Raw genomic sequence first — 14,530 nt, forward strand, 5'->3', positions numbered from 1 at the left:
AGATAGATAGATAGATAGATAGATAGATAGATAGATAGATAGATAGATAGATAGATGACATCAAGTTATATTGGTTCCACCCCCCCACCACTCCTCCAACTGAAAGTACTCCATCTTATGGATGTTTCCTAAATGATATTGAAGTATCATTTAAACTCAATGAGTATAAAATTCTTTATATACAATAAGGAAATATAGAGAGCTGCCTACGGGCTTTGAACTTGAATCCAAAGGTCAAACTGAACCAGATAAAGAATGTGATACCTACAAATGACTTGATCTCTTCCAAGCAAGACACATTGAGCATAAAGATATCAGAGAAGGGTGTGGATAAATAAATTAAGAGACTTACTGGCATCCTGAAATCAAAGTTGAATGAGGACACTTAAAGTAATTAACAACTACACTAAGCCAATTTTAATACACACTTTTTGAACTATAAAATAGACCATAACTGTTTTAGAAAGTATCATATCAAAAGCCTATATAATATTAATGAAACACAAGGCTTCTCGTGCTAATGCAGCTATAGAAAGATGCACCCTTCCTTGTCAAAAAGGAAGAAGGATTGATAGATATTCATGGAATCAGACCATGTGATAAACAGATCAAAAACCTACTGAAATATTTTTAGAATAGATATCACTTCACTGAGCAATAGTGGCTGCTGGTAATAGGCACATCCTAATAGATTATTTGAGCATGAAGAACAATGATTTATCTTCAGAGGAAGCCTATGAAACAACTGTGATCTAAGAGTAGGATGAAGAATCCTTCCATTGAAGCCACCTTCATGAACTCAGACAACAAAATACAAAGAAAACATGACTGAGTCATGTGGACTTATTTATGATAATGGAGTAGTCACTGTTATCATAGGTCAAACTGTTGCCCACAATCACCCAGACATAACACTGATCCATAAAAACTTCAGGACATTTTAAATACATGCCACTCTACTGAATACTCATGATCTTAAAGCTACATGAAACAAAAAGCTTTCACACTATGGAGAACTAGCAGAGGAAAGTAACATCATATGAAAACAGAATAAGGTGCATGACATCCTTGTCCTGTCTACTACTGGAGCTGTACAGAGTATACTTTCAGTGAGCCTACAAAATATGCAACTGTACCTTAATACTTTATTCGGCAACAGCAGAAGTTATTTATCCACCTGTGTAAGAGAATAATAGCAAGATAGAGACTTCTCTTGGGACTATTTCAAGCCTGTACCTCATTGAAAAAGATAAGAACAAGATAACAGCACAAGACAACAAACAACTTGCCAACCAGTGCCAAACGTCACAAAAATTATCTTCATTCACAATCCTAAAGTAAATGAAATAGATTAAATTGAGGAGCTATTAAAACCTGAGAGGGAAAAGTTGAAGAACCTCAGGTCAAGGAATTCAGATGAGTTGTGGTTAGCCTCAGCATAGGGGAGGGGACAAAAGGGGAAGCAAAGGGGTAGAGCACCTTCAGTGGTGGCAGGTCTTCCTGCAGCCTGGATGGTTTCTGGGACATCCAGCCTAGAGTAGGGTAGTGGTTAAAGGAAAAGGCAAGAGGGAAAGGCTACCTCCAGTGGTGGCAGATATTGGAACATCATTAGAATTGATTACACACAGAAACCCACAACTGACTAAACAACATTGATCTATAAAAATTTAAGAACATTTCAAATTGATGTCCTCATAACTCCAAGCTACATGCAGTGAAAAGCTCTCAATAAATAGATAATTCAAAGAAATTAAAACCACATAGGAACAGGCTGATGTACATTAATGAGTTGTTCCGAAGATGTTTTCGGTGAGGTTATTGAAGATGAGCTAACATTTGTGTTCAATTACAAAAGGCAACCATTTTATGCACCTGTACAAGAGTCCACAAAGCACTGAATAGAAAAGAATAATAGAATCCTCTGCTTGTCTTACAAAGCCCTTTGTAACCTGGTGTCTTCCTATCTTTCTAGTCTTCTTACACCTTACTCCCTCCAACTACTGTGTAATCTGTGATCCAGTGATATTGGCTTCCTTGTTATTCCTAGCACATGACCCTCTATCCTCCAACTCAAAATATTTTCACTGGCTGTCTCTATGCCTAGAATGCTCTTCCTTCTTATCTTCTACCTTCTTCTAGCCTTCTGACTTCCCTAATTTTCTTCAAATCTCAACTAAAGTCCTACTTTGCACAAGAAATCTTTTCCTAGTCCTTCTTAATCTTAGCGCCTTCTTTGTGAGATTATCCCCAATTTATCCTTTTTATATTTTATTTGTACCTAGTTGATTACTTCTTGTCTTCCCCATCTGACAATGATTTTCTTGAGCACAGAGTTTGCTTTTTGCCCTTTATCGTATCTGTAGCATTTAGCACAGTGCTTGGTTCATAGTAGACAAAAAATGCTAGTTGACTAACTTATAGGAAGATAGTGACTAGTCCAGATTATTTACATAGATACAAAGTTATATAAACATATTATATTATATATTATATAAACATATTTATCACATAATACATACTCATTATCTTTTTAAATAAAAAACAGTGTCTTGAGCATTCTTGTCATCCATGTCATCGAGAGCTCATTATAGTGGAGTTTTTTTTGCCCATTCTTCCAATTAACTTCCTGACTTTGGACTTGATGTTAGGGCTGGGTTCTGCCATACTTTTGGAGGGAAGGTTTGGGCCGATCCTATTGCTTTGGGGGATTATTGAATGTTGTATTATTCCAAGATCTCAGGAATAACTGAGGATGGGGACCTGCAAACTTTCAGTGGTTCCAAAGTGATCTAATCCAAGGCAAAGTCGATTATTGCCCCCCTGATCCGAGCTTTGCAAGTTCCTGACTTGAGTTTGAGTCTGAGTAATGATAGGCTTCTGCTAGATTCCACCCCTGTCACCCAACTGGAAAGCTCTGGTGACTTGGAGCAGTAGAATTATAGGCTCCCCTTTGGTCGGGTGTTGCCCTGGGTATTCCTCTTCAGGTTGGGCTGGACATTTAAAGTGAGATCCTGTTTTGTGCCTAAGCTCTGAGCTGCATTGCTGTTGCTACTGCTACTGGCTTCTGAATTTGTTCCTTTCTCCTTACACTGCCCAGAGGACTCTACCTGGAATGAACACAAGTCCCTCTACCTTGGATCTTTGACCTGGGACTGGCTAGCTGGCGCCTGTTAACAGTAGCCCAGTGTCGCTCTGGGAGAGCCCCTGCGTGAGCTGGAAACTTCTTTCCTTAGTGCACACCCTCTCATGTGGAGTGCTCTACCCAGAGTACTGCTGGTCTGATCTGTCTCCAGTGTCTGAAGACCTCCCTGTTTGCCTCCCTTTGACAAGCTGGGTCATATGGACTCACTGTGACTTTTATTAGATTTCCCCATCAGGATTCCATCCGGTGCATTTTTGGATCTGTTAGGAAGAATTTGTGGAGAAGACTTCATTGCATTGCTTCCTAACACGCTCATCTTGGTTCTGCCCTTCCCTGGCTTCTTGAAAGGCTCATTTCAGGCATCACCTTCCAAGGGAAGCCTTTTTCACCCCTTTTCTAGCTTCTTGTGCCTTCTCCCAAGGTCATCTTATATATAATGGTGTGCCCTTTTTTAGATTTTCATAATTTTTGTTGACTGAAAGGGGCAAAGACAAGGGCAAAATTAATACTTCAATATAAAAAAAGAAACAATAAGGAAACTACACTGAGACAATGCACTTACCCAGAGCAAAGTCTGCCTCGGTGCCATGTTTCTGAGATGCTCATTTGCACATTGCTAACTGGAGAACTTTAGAGTTAATAACTGGAAAACCCTGAAACTCAGAACTTTTTTGTGATTATTGGACAAATGTATACTGCTTCGGTAATGTAGGCTGGTTTGATACGATTCACAGGGAGGTAGCATCTTCTCCCCCACACACATCAATTCTTCTCCAAGGGAAAATTTAATTACTGCCAGGAAGAGAATCAGGAGGTTGGGATCAGAAGCTAGCTACACTACTCTCCTCAGAGAAAGGGAGTACCAGATTAGAATTATGTCTATTTGCTCACACATGACATGATTTGAGAGACTTGGGAAAGAGATCCCTACCCAAAGAAAACTCCTCCAGTTAATAATGATATCTGAATTCTTACAACTTGAGGACTTTTTTCCTTAGTTAAATCCTCATTCCTTGTTAAAAATGTATGAGTGTCAACTTATACTAGTAATACAGTAAAATGTCATTCACACTTCTTTTTTTTAAATAACAAAGAAATCCATTTATTCAAGTTAACAGCAAAACAGAAATCAGAGAAAGTATACATGTCAGACAATACAGATTGTACAAACTCTCCCATTGGGAACAAGATCTCTCCGCTCAATTAAGAAAGAGAATATGGGATCTCACCAAAGGGGAAAATCCCCTGAAGTCTTTGGTATAGCAAGCTGATGATTAGGACATGACAGAGTCTCCCAGCTCCTCTCATGTCACCTTCTTCCCAAAGGCTTTCTTTTCCTTTAGTGATCTGAATGAGAGTTTGGAATAACCATTTTCTCTTGAAGCTGAAAGCTAGAAGAGCCCCAGATCTCTCTCCCCTCTTGCTCTAGGTAACCCCACCTTGCCCCTCTTGTAGACTTACAGCATTGTTCTCAAGCAGTAAGGAGAGAATAATGGACTTGGGGGCTCAGGTTACACTTCATTATAAGGCAACTTGGTGGATAGGTATGTTCTTAAATGCATTCACACTTCTTAAGTAATTTATCAGCTAATTTTCTTGTATGGTGGGTGACAGCTAGTTGAGAGCAGGTTTTAATAGAGGGTTGGGTCCAATGTACAAAATATTGAGAAATTCAGTCTAGGTGACAGGATTGGACAAGAAAGAGGTAATAATGAGAGCATTCAATGGCATAGAGAAGAAGGCTACAAAGAAGGAAAAGAACCCCCCAATAAGGAGGTAGGAAAACAACCAAGAAAACTCCTCAGCTTTTCCTAGGGCTGGTACAAGATAACTGTCATCCAAAAGAAAAAAAAAAAAAAGAAAAATGGCACTAGTTATGGGAGTTGTTCCAGTGTGGAACTTATCTTACAGCCTCTAGTGAAACCAGACTTTCTAGTAAAGAATGACTTCTAAATTTGTTGCTTTTGCTTTCTTCTTGTTTCACCAAACTAGCTAGATCATCGGGGTATTGGGGTAGCTAGGTGGTGTGGTGGATAGAGCTTGGCACTTATTAGCTGTGTGACCCAGGGCCAGTCATTTAACCCCAATTGCCTCACCAAAAAGCAAAAATAAAGAAACAAACAAACAAAAAAACAACAAACTAGATCAGTGGTCCAAACTCAAATAGAAATTGAGGCTACTAAATCATACATAAAGATCCTTGTGTCACATATTGATTTAGAAAACCCCATGTTAACTTTATATTCTATTGTATTTTTATTTATTTTGTTAAAAATTTTTCCAATTATACTTTAATCTGATTCCAACTGGGATTTTGCACGCCACAATGCAACCCTAGGGCCTCATATTTGACACTTTTATCTAGATAATTCTATGAGATCACAAAATAAAAAATAAACATGCACAAATAAGATTAGTCTTATAAATATGTTGTCTTGGCAGGTAAGTGGTATGATAACAAGCACTGGGCAATACCGTCCTGAACAATAATATTCCTCTATCACCTAATGCTTGAAATTAAATGTTTGTTCCTCTGAGTCTTGATGGCTTCTCCATCTTCAAGACAACCCCTATGAAAAATATAAATACTCCTGGGAAGGGTTATCAGACTAACTGAAAGATAACGTGACAACAAGACAGGCAGGTTTGTGAGTGTGTGGGGAGGACATGATTTAGGTTACTAAGAACAAGGTAAAGGCATGGAAGGGAAGGACGATATAGGGCAAATATGGCTTTTCTTAATTCACAATCTTGCCTGAGAGAAACTTTGTAGATGTGATGAAATCACAACAGCCATTTCAGAACAAGGAATTTCAACTGAAACTTAAAGAGAAAATGAGAGATAGGACAAACCATCCTTGTCTAGTTGTGTATATTGAGATCTTTAAATAGAAAAGGGAACAGTTCCTTAGTTATCACTAAAGCATTGGTCTAATATTTGGATCATTGAGGAAATGCCACCATCAAAATTGTTTTTAATCTGATCAAGTCTGACCTATGTTTTAGATGACCTATATGTACTCCACCTCCTCAGGGAGAGATGATCCATTTAATATGCGTACAGACATATATTTTTTGGACAACACAATTATGTGGATTTGTCTTGCTTGACTATACATATCTGTTACAAAGGCATTTTTTTTCCTTTTGTCTTTTTCTGGTCTTTCAATTGGGGATGTGGATGAAGAAATAGATTAGCGATTGCAATGCCCGAAAGAAGAAAGCCTTTGAAACATTTTTTTTAACTAACAAAACAGGAGGAAAGCAGTGACAAAGACAGAGTATTGAAGCATTTTCTGTTTGTGTGGTTACTTAGAATGGTGCTCATCCCACAGGGGAGAGTAGAGAAAGAAAGGAGGGAAGGAAGGAAGGAAGGAAGGAAGGAAGGAAGGAAGGAAGGAAGGAAGGAAGGAAGGAAGGAAAAAAGCTCCTGAATATTGTCTATATCACATCAAGTAGGGATAGGCAATATATGTTGGGCAATATATAATTGAACATATACAATATATTAACATTATCTATGTTCTATTGTATTTTTATTTTGTTAAATAGTTCCTATACATATATAAGCATGTATCTGTATCTATCTAGTACTTTAAGATTTATAAATCAAATTTCTTAAGGTAAGTAATTCAAGTTTCATGAGTGGTGGCATTGTGAATCCAGACCTGTGATTTAGAGTAGAAGACTCCCTCCATTGATGCAGTCAAACTATGTATCTGCAGCTTAAAATCTTAGAGAATTGCCTACAACATAGAGAGGTTAGCTGGGTTAAGTGACTTGCCTATGGAGTTGCCTACATACAACTAGTGTATGCAATCCCCTATTCACTAATTCCATGCTGCCTTATATTATTTCTTCATTTACACATGAGGAAACTGAGTCTCAAAAAGGTTGTGACTTTCCCTAAATCATGCAATTAGCATGTGCTGAAGCTGAGATTTGAACCATGTCTCCTGACTCCAAGTCAACCCTCTCTCTACCACACATTCTGACTCTCAATTCATGATATGACACTCTAGATATGCTAGTAGTCCAAGAAGGAATCCACATGAAGGAAAACAAGGTGTTTTTCAAGAGATCGATCATTAATCAGGTTCCAGATCAACTTACAATCTGATGATAATGGCTTTCTTTACAACCATGAAACCTTGTACATATACACTCAGACTGATAATAGCAAACTAGACAATACAGATTGTCTGTGGAAGCTAGAAGAGAACAAGTGGGGCTGTTGCTGAGCTTTCAGCACACATCAAGACTATATTCAGTCAGGGTATTACAATGTAGACCCTCCCACAACCTTCTAGGAGGTAATACGATATCTCTCTGGGATATTATCTATTTTAGGGATGAAGGGTTTGGGTCTAGAGGGGATGAGATCCAGCAACTACAAGAAGTGAAGGATAACCGAGAGATGGGTAGAGCAAAGAGAAGAAACTGAGCAAGACCAGATGTGCGTTGTAGGCAGATGAGGCTCTAGCCACAGGAGTGAGCAGCACAGGCAAGCAGGAGTGGTCTTTTTCTCCATTGGCTGAGCAGGCAAGAGGCTGATAGATCTTCTCTCACCTCTTTCTCCGCTGATGGAGATTGTTTTTCTCCCAGAGTCTCCTATTCTCATTATACGGATCTTTCACTACATTCTGATTTTGTTTATTATGGCGCTAATCTTGATTCCTTTACATAGAGTTTATTCTCCATTTGTTGTTGTGGTTGTTGAGTATGACAGTAAATACCATCCAAGTATTCTAAAGGGGAGGGGGAAGAACACATGGAAGAGTAAGAGATACTGCCTGAGCTAAAGGTTAGAAAAATTCCCTTGGCAGTAGAATGGAGGCTGGATTGAAGTGGGGAGAAACATAGAGCAGGGAGACCAGTTAGAAGACTATTGCAATAGCTCAGGTACAAGACAGCAAGGGTCTAAACGAGGGTGATAGCTGTGTATATAAAGAGAAAGGAATGCATATTATAGATGTTAATAGAGAAAAAATAAAAAGATATGGCAGCAGATTGCATATGTGGGGTAAGAGAGAGAGGAGTTGAGAATGATAGCGGTAGTGTGCCTGGGTGACTGTAAGCAGGTAATGCCCTCCACTGTAATAAGGAAGTTTAAACAAGGGGCATATTACAGTAGGGGAAATGATAATGAGTTCAGTTTTAGACATGTTGAGTTTGAGATGCCTATGGGACATCCAGTTTGAGATGTCCATAAAGTAGTTGGTGATGGATGGGAGGAGCTCAGAAGAGAGATTACAACTAGATAAATATACTTGGGCATTATCAACTTAGAGACGATAACTAAACCCATGGGAGCTGTTAAAATCACCAAGTATAAAAGAGGACAAGGGACAAAGCCTTGGGGCATACCTGTGGTAAGTGGGTTTAATGTGGATGAAGATCCTGCAAAAGAGAATTAGTAGGAGTGTATGAACAGATGGGAGAGCTAATTAAGAAGAATGTCACAAAAACTGGAAAAGAGAGAGTATCCAGGAGGAAAAGGTGATCAAACTCAGTAGAGATGTCCCAAAGGACGAAGAACAAGAAGAGGTCATTAGATTTAGCAATCAAGAGATCACTAGTAACTTTAGAAAAAGGGTCAGAAGAGAATAAGAGAAAGTAGAGGCAACAATTGTCCTTTTTAAAAAGGAGTTTAAGGGGCAGCTAGGTGGCACAGTGGATAGAGCACCAGCCCTGAAGTCAGGAGGACCTGAGTTCAAATTCGGTCTCAGACCAAACACTTGACGTGTACTAGCTGTGTGACCTCGGGCAAGTCACTTAATGCTGATTGCCTCACAAAAAAAAAGGAGAGAGAAAAAAAGGAGTTTAGATGAGAAGGGAAGGATACAGGGCAAATAGCTGGTGGGCATGGTAGGATCTAATAGGGGATTTTTTAAGGATAGGGAAGACTTGGATGTATTTGTTGACAGTTAGGATGGAGCCAATTGTCAGGGAGAGATTGAAGATTAGAGAGAGAATAGGAATGCTTGCATTGGGGAGTTGGAGATGACAGGAGTAGATGGAATTAAGAGTAAATGTAGAGAGGTCGGCTTTTGGCAAAGAGGACCACTTCATCATCAGAGACTGGAATGAAGGAGGAGATAGTGTGGGTATTGATGTCAGAGGGATCTTCCTGGATAATTAGGTTCATCCTTGGGACCTAAAAGCACTGGCATGTGTGATTGCTGAGCCAACGTCAGTGCTATTTGAAAGATCATGGAAAATGGGGGAATACAACTCTGATCAACATAATAACCAATCAAAATTCCAGAGGATTCATGATGAAACATGCTGATTAAAATATTTTTTAAAAAAACATGGTCAATGTAAGAATTTGTTTGCTTGACTATATGTGTTTTTAACAGTGGTTTCGTGTTTTTTTTTATTAAAGAAGGAGAGAAGGTAGATTTTCATCAATTTTTAAAAATAATTTAATTAAAAAAACAAACAGGAGAAGTATTACGGGATTGGAGAAGAACAAATGTTCAGATTTCCTAAAAAGGGAAGAAAACAGTGCAAACTATAGGCCAAAGAACATGATTTCCCAGGTGTCATTGGGCAAGTTGATAATAGCACCCACCTCATAGGGCTGTTGTAAGGATCTAAAGAGATAATATACATGAAGCATTTTTCAGACACTAAGGTACTATATAATTCTTGGCTATCAAGCATTTTCCAGTTTCACTAACTGCTAGTATACATTCACTACCTCCAAATCATCCTGTGTCTATATTGAATATACTTATATATGTACTTACTGTCTCATCCAGATACAAGGAAATCTCCTTCAGGTCAAAGACTGTTACTAATTTTACTAATTATTACCTGTGTGAGTCCTCATCCAAGTCATTTCACATTTCAGGGCCTCAGTTCCACATTTGTAAAATGAAGGGATTAAATGGTGTTTAGGTTTCCTTCTACCTCTAAATGTATAACCTGTACATATACCTATATCCCTATATACCCTATACCTAGAGGTAACAGGGAACTTCTGGAGTTTATTCCTTACACTTGATAGACATCTTCACCAGATATAAATCCAGTCACAGAAACTATGTGAAAAAGTGCTATTTTTCATTTGAAAATCGCATCTTTTTGTTCAAAGACTAAAAACAATTTCAAAACTCACCTTGATAACTAGGGTGACTTGTTTTATCTCTACACTTTGAATTTTATTTAACAAGAGAATAAACATGTACCATAAGTGCCCATCAATAATGACAATGGGATATATATGTGGGCATGAATACATTCATATTTATAATTTATATTATGTTGGTTATTATTTTTAAATTTACAGGAGTAATAAAGATACACTGTTAACTGAGAAATTGAAAAATTTCAAATCATGCCTTCACATCTAGTAGAAAGCAGCAGTAGAGTAATACTATTGTTATCTAGAATAAGGAGTACACCCGGTGACCCAATAGGGTACTTCAAACAGTATTACTGTTTCTCAGTAAATGGAATATCCTAAGTTTCTATATTGATACCAGAGTCACAGCACACATTATGAAATCTATATGAAATTGTCTTAGTGCTTCTCTTTGTCTCACCCTTACAGATATCAACCTTGGCCTCACTGACCACCTTTAAAATCTATTTCCCACCCCCTTTTTGTTCTTGAACACATTTTCCTATCATTTTAATTTAGGGATGACTTCACGACACCACATCCGCCCTAATAGTTCTTAGAAGTGGGGAAAAAAGAAAATCAGTGTCAGTTCTATTTTTTTTCTTTACGTTGCGGAATCACTTAGAGAGCAGGGGTTAAGAAATTTAATATATATGAACTTTTTTTTTTTAGTATTTTGATGACTTTTTTCCAATATAATCAGTTCCCTTCGCAATCTTACACATTTGTATTCTTATGTATAATGTATAAAACATTATTCTGACAAGGTGTTCATAGATTTCACCAGACTGCTGGAAGGGTCCACGACACAAAACCCTGCTCTAGAATAATGTGATGTTCCAGAGTCCTCGATCTGGAATAATTAAAAAAAAAATTAACAACTAGGTTATTTGAGCCTTGGTTCTGCTCCTTCTGGGTGACCCTGGTTAAATAATTTCATCTCCCTGTACCTCATTTTCCTTTTCCGTAAAATGCTGGGTTTGGGATAGCTATCTAATATTTGTATTTATCTAATATTTATATAATTTATCTAATATTTATCTAATACTTCTAATGTCCCTTCCAAGGCTGCATCTTAGATCGGTACGAACCCCTCCCTCCCTGCCCCGCTCCAGAAGGATGCTGAGCCTCCGACGCCGCTTTGTGATCTCATAGCACCATTCTCTCGTGTGCCTGTCCTTCTGAGCCACCGTAGAAGAAAGATTTTTTCCTATCTGTGGGGCACGAGTTGAAGACCCCGAGGGTGCCTAAGAAACTCCGGAAGACTTCGCTGCTTCTGTAGCCACAGCCAGGGCGCATCCTCGTCTCTGCCCGGAAACGTTCATACAGCCGAAGACAAAACCGGGTCTGGAAGGAAGAACGGAGCCGTAAGACATCCCTTTTCCTGCTTAGATCCGTCCTCTCCCCCTCCCAACTCGGAGCAGATCGCTCGCGGGTTCCTCTAGTTGATTGGCCGGCAAGCTTCGTCACGTGACACCTGTGCTTTCGGGTTGGCTGCTAGTTCAATTTCTCCCGCCCCTCGGGGTAGCCGAGGACCGGGGTTTAGAATGGAGAGAAGCTTCCCGGTTTCCTGGGCAACGGGAGAAGGCTCTTAATACACAGCAGGCCCAGCTCTCAGAGCAAGGTGCCTTGCAGGACAGTTTAGGGGTGGAGGAAGGGGGTCAGGTTTGGTGGGATTACTCTGGAAGCCCCCTTCCCACGTTGGAACAAGGTGAGTGTGCCCCTTGGCCGGCTACTCCCACTGTCCCATGCACGGTGGCACCGGGAGACTTTGCCACCCCCGGAAAAGCCGCGTGAAGCCCAGCAGAAGGCCGGGGTCGGGGGGAGGGGGGATCCCTGTCCAGCCCTCTCAGCATCCTTCAGTGGAGCTAATGATGCTTTCCCTTCTGGGCAGCCTGGGTCATTGAGGCAAAGTGTCAGTTTCTTCCCGGAGATGAAGGGGGCACCAGGTCATCTTTAGAGTGAGGGGGTGGGGTGGAGGGAAGGGAATAAGCATTTGTATAACACCTACAATGAGGACTCAGGTCATCTTTAGAGTGGGTGGGGAATAAGCATTTACATAGCCCCTGCCGTGAGATCTAGATCATCTTTAGAATGAGAAGGGAATGGAGAGGAATAAGCATTTATTTTTTTTCTTTTTTAATTTCATTAAATATTTCCCAATTACATGTAACAAATTTTTTAATAATCATTTAAAAAAATTAAGTTCCAAATTCTCTCCCTCCCTACTGTTGTCCCCCGTCATTGAGAAGGCAAGCATTTTTATTTCGATTATACATGTAAGGTCCTGCAAAACATATTTCCATATTAGCTACGTTGCAAAAGAAAGCACAAACAAAACAATAAAAATAAAGAATAAAAAAAATTTGCATCAATCTGCATTCACAGTGCATTGGTTCTCTCTCTGGAGGTATATAGCATTTTTCATCACAGAGTCCTTTGGAATTGTCTTGCATCATTGTCTTGATCAGAGTAGCTAAGTCTTTCACAGTTTATCATCCCTACAATGTTGTTGTTACTGTGTACAGTGTTCTTCAGGTTCTGCTGGCTTCACCTTTGCATGAGTTCATATAAGTTTTCCCAGGTTTCTCTGAAACCACCATGCTCATCATTTCTTATAGCACAATAATTTTCCATTACAATCACATACAACAGTTTGCTCAGCCATTTCCCAGTTGATTTCCCCTTGATTTCCAATTCATTGCTACCACAAAAAGAGGTGCTATAAATATTTCTGTACAAATGGGTCATTTCCTCTTTTTTTTATTTCTTTGGAATATAGATCTAGTAGTGATATTGCTGTGTCAAAGGGTATGCAGCTTTATAGTTCCAAATTGGTCTCCACTAGCTCACAACTCTACCAACAGTCCCTTTTTTTCCACATCCCCTCCAGCATTTGTCATTTTCCTTTTCTGTCATGTTAGCCAGCCTAATAAGTGTGAGGTAGTATCTCAGTGGTTTTAATTTGTGTTTCTCTAATCAGTAGTGATTTAGAAATTTTTTTCATGTAACCATTAATAGCTTTGATTTCTTCTTCTGAAAACTGCATGTTTGTATCCTTTGACCATTTATCAACTGGGAAATGGCTCTCATTTGTCCCAGATCCCTTTATATTTAAGAAATCAAAGACTATCAGAGAAACTTGTTGGAAATCCCCCCCCCCCCCGTTTTCTTCTAATTTTGGCTATAATAGTTTTCTGTGTGCAAAACTTTTTTAATTTCATGTAACCAAAATTATCTATTTTGCCTCCTGTAATCTCTTCTATCTCTCTTTGGTCATAGATTTCCCCCTTATCCATAGAGCTGAATAATAGATGCTCTCCTAATTTACTTATATTGCTCTTTATATCTAAATCATTTATCCATTTTGACCTTATCTTCATATATGGTGTGAGATGTTGATCCTTGCCTAGTTTCTGCCAACCTGCTCTTCCTAGCAAGTTTTGTTAGATGTTGATTACCCCCACAACATGGATTTTGGGGTTTATCAAACACTAGATTACTATGATCATTTACTACTGTGTATTGTGTATCTAATCTATTCCACTGATCCACCACTCAGTTTCTTAGGCAGTATGAGATTGTTTTGATGATTGTTGCTTTGTTATGTAATTTGAAATCTGGAACTGCTGGGCCAACTTCCTTAACATTTTTTTATTGATTCCCTTGATATTCTTGACCTTTTGTTCTTCCAGATGAATTTTGTTACTATTTTTTCTAGCTTTATAAAATAATTCCTTGGTAGTCTCCACTTACCCAATTCTACTTTTTAAAGAATTATTTACTTCAGTGAGCTTTTGTACCTCTTCTTCCATTTGGCCAGTTCTGCTTTTTAAGGAGTTATTTTAATCAAAGATTTTTGTACCTCATTTTCCATTTGGCCAATTTTGTTTTTTGAGTGTTATTTTCTTTAGTATTTTTGTGCCTCTTCTACCAAGCTGTTAATTGTCTTTTCAAAATTTTCTTCTTTGGCTTTAATTTCTTTACCTAATTTATCCTCTAACACTCTTATTTGGTTTTGAAAATCATTTTGTAGCTCTTCCAGGAATTTTTGTTGGTCTTGTGTCCAATTCACATTTTTCTTTGAGGCTTTGCTTGTAGCTGTTTTGACTTCGATGTCTTTTTCTGAATTTGTATCTTGATCTTCCCTGTCACTATAATAGCTTTTTTATGATCTGCTTCTTTTTTTATGTGCTCGTTTTCCCACCCAGTTAATGTTGGCCTCTGTCCCTGATGTGGGTGGAGAGAGGGCTCCT

Source organism: Vombatus ursinus, unplaced genomic scaffold (assembly GCF_900497805.2).
Source record: "Vombatus ursinus unplaced genomic scaffold, bare-nosed wombat genome assembly UNPS02014893.1, whole genome shotgun sequence".
In the NCBI taxonomy this organism is placed as follows: domain Eukaryota; kingdom Metazoa; phylum Chordata; class Mammalia; order Diprotodontia; family Vombatidae; genus Vombatus; species Vombatus ursinus.